General features: G+C 31.2%; 1 long non-coding RNA gene across 1 annotated transcript; it reads right to left on the bottom strand.

Annotated features, from left to right (window-relative positions):
- Positions 1 to 2,194: 2,194 nt before the first annotated feature.
- Positions 2,195 to 3,003, bottom strand: LOC140877547 (uncharacterized). Its single transcript, XR_012149283.1, has 3 exons — positions 2,695 to 3,003; positions 2,408 to 2,587; positions 2,195 to 2,301 (listed from the first exon to the last, which is right to left on the bottom strand). It is a non-coding gene; the product is annotated as an uncharacterized lncRNA (long non-coding RNA).
- Between the last annotated feature and the right edge of the window lie 478 nt (positions 3,004 to 3,481).

The following is a 3,481-nucleotide window of genomic DNA, read 5'->3' as shown; positions in this document are numbered from 1 at the left end:
TAGCAATAAAATAAAATATATTATTTTTTTATTAATATTCTCTAACACTAATATTTTTTAAACATTTCACAACATTTTTATGCAAATATTTTTAAGAAATAATAAGAAACAATTAAAAAAAATTGAAAAAAAATTAGTTTAAGTATAATAATATCATTGTCATAATAGTATACAATAATTTTTTCTATAATATATAGATGCTAATTAATAAAAAAATTTAGTTTAAGTAAAATAATATCATTTTTATAATAAAAATATTATTTTATACAAAAATCCTACAATTGAAAGTAGAGCTGTCAAACGGGCCAACCCATGGCAGGGCGGGCCGGCCCACCAAAAACCCACCTTTTGGCGGTTCGATGGCGGGCCGACCCACCATCGTGAAGGGCCGGAAATCCTCAACCCAACCCAACCCAAGGTGGGTTGCGGGTTAGGCGGGCCGGTTCCGGGGGTTGGCTCACGACAAATAAAAATAAATAAATAAAATAATAATTAATTATAAATATCATTTCATAAATAAATATTAATAGAAATATATTAATAAAAATTTAAATTATTGATTTCATGTGTGTAAATTTTATATAAAGTAATTAATACAAAAAAATTCATAACTTTTATTAAAAAATACATATATCATAATAATAATAAAAATAAATTATTAATCCTCCAGGCCCGCGGCGGGCCAACCCGCGCGGGTCGCGGGCCTTGGCGGGTTGGCCCATCTAGGCCCACCTTTTGTTGGGTTGAAAAAATGTCAACCCAACCCACTTAAATTGTGTGGTAGGCCGGGCCAACCCGGCGGGCCTAACCCAAATTGACGTCTCTAATTGGAAGCCAAGGGAAGAACATGAAAAATGATATTTGGTAAATTTATTATTAAATATATTATTAATGTCTCTTCTAAACTAACATTGAGAAGGTATTAATTAACCTTATCTACAATAAACAATTAAGAGGTCAAAATAGTATATAATAATTTTTGCTTTAATATATAGATGATTATAATTAAAAAAAATTAGTTTAAGTTAAATATTATCATTTTTATAATAAACAAAATATTACTTTATGCAAATATCTTGCAATTGGAAGACAATTGGAAAACATGAAAAATGATATTCGGTATACTTATTAGTATTAAGTGTATTATTAATGACATTCTTTTAAACTACAATAGAAAAAGACATAAATAACCTTATGTACAATAAATAACTAAAAGGTCAAAATAGTAAGCTCACATTTCAAACTCACATATTTATAATATAGATTGGTAACTAAGCCCATTTTTGAATTGATTTTTGGATGGATTGGTAACTAATCTGTGTACCAAACGGGGTGAGACTATAAATTTTAATAAACTGTCCCATAAATGTATTTGATTTATTATATATCTAGTCCATTTTAAGATGGGCGCTGGTCTTGTCGATTTTATTATAATGGCCGCCGGTGTTGTCAAAATTCATAGGCAAAACAATCTTCCCAATTACACTATGATTTTTCTTCAAAAGGTCCAAAGCTTGTCGAGCTTCATTCGCTGCAAAACGACTCCCCGCTGCAGGGAATATATATATTTTTAAGAATGGCAGACCACAATTGAGTTCTCACTTGGGCAATCACATAAGCTTTATAACCCAAATCTCTAGATCGTAGATCGAAAACTGCAAATTAAACAATAATAATTAATAATAGTAAACTTTAATTGAGAAGATATATAATTAAGAGGAGGCCATGCATGCAGGCTCTGTTGCTAATTAATAATATTAATGCTCGATCACCTTTAATTTCAGCTTGTTTTCTTTGTAGTATAGTAATGTCTATGCTACTACGTTCCATTCCATGCAAATCCAAAATGACAACCTTACCCCTCCGACGACAGCACTTGATGTTTCTTTCGAGATCGGAAGCACCGTAATCAAGAACAAAATCAACACCTGAAAAAATTATAATAATAAAAAAAAATTCATGCATGCAAATATTGTTTCAATGTCTTTATTTATATATAGGTGAAAATTATTAAGTAAGTTACCTAATTGTAAAAGTTTGTGGACGTGTGATCTAAACAAATGTCAGCACCATAACGATGACACATTGAAAACTGGTCCCTACTTCCTTGAGAAATTTAGCATCAACAAGCAGATAAATTGACTAATTAATTAATTAATTATTAAGAAAGGCCTGATGATATATATACATCAATGATCGATCGATAAATTGTCACCTGTAGAGGTAATAACTGTTAAGCCCATATGCTTTGCATATTGTATTGCCAACAATTAAGCCGATCCAGCTAGTGCCGTCACGAATCTAAATATCACACGTACAAGTTTAAATTTGTTTATCAAACAACGGGGTATATCCAAATATTACAAAAGCTAGGTAGCAGAATTAATGAGACGTAATTGGTTCTCACCAATATCTCTTTATGTTTGAGTAGTGCGTGGGATGACATGCACATTTCAAAAAAAGCTGAGCAGATGGTGCATGATGCATAAGGTAAGGCTGCAGCATCATCTAAATCAATATCATCACATAATGGGAGATGTACAAGCACTTTTTCAGCATACCCTCCTCCCTCCAGAATGGCACAAACCTGAAATTTGTAAAAATTAGTACAAACCTAGCTAGCTAATTTCCTTAATTCTGTCTATCAACAAACAAACAATATTAATTAATAATATTTAATTACATATATAGTACCCTTTGTCCTACTTTCCAGCCATTGACATTTCTTCCCACTGCTTCAATTATTCCAGAGCATTCAAGGCCTGGGCAGTGACCAATATCAACCAATTCACACCTTCAACATTACTTCATTCTCCTTCATTTTAGGAATTTTTACTTGTCGCTGCTCTAAAATACAAACACTTGAAAACTAGCATTTTTTCACTACCATCGCTTTCATTGTCCCACTCCCACCAAAGGCCAAAACACAAACACAAATACACACATATATCTCAGATGATATATAGCTAGGATATTATTTATATTACACGCTAGCTTTTTATTCTAGACCAGATAGATTAGAGGCCAAATTCAAATTTTCTGGCATCCATTTGAAGAAATCCAATAGGATATTTCTACCTTCCATATCATGATTTTACAGATTTTTAGGGATTGAGACAGATGTAGGATAATTAGATGATGTTGTTTTTGTTGTTTTTTAATTATTAAAACTGAAGAAAGAGAAAAAATGTTTTTTTTATGGGAGGGAAATCAAAATATTTTGATTTAATTCTTGGTTTGCCTTTCCTTAAAAATCTAACAAACAAGAATATATATATATATATATATATTGAAACTTTTCAACTCCCAAGCCGCAAATTGGTTACATGATTAGTAGAGAAAAGATCAGGTTTAGCCAGGTGATTGAAATTAATTATCTCTATTGATTGATTTACCTTTAGTACGTACTTAATGCTAGCTATCATCATTAAAAATGGATTGATTTTCTTTTTTTTTTTTTTTTTTGGCCATGTTAGTTGTA

Source organism: Henckelia pumila, chromosome 2, assembly GCF_033568475.1.
Source record: "Henckelia pumila isolate YLH828 chromosome 2, ASM3356847v2, whole genome shotgun sequence".
Taxonomy (NCBI): Eukaryota; Viridiplantae; Streptophyta; class Magnoliopsida; order Lamiales; family Gesneriaceae; genus Henckelia; species Henckelia pumila.
This window is presented reverse-complemented; position numbering and strand designations above follow the sequence as displayed.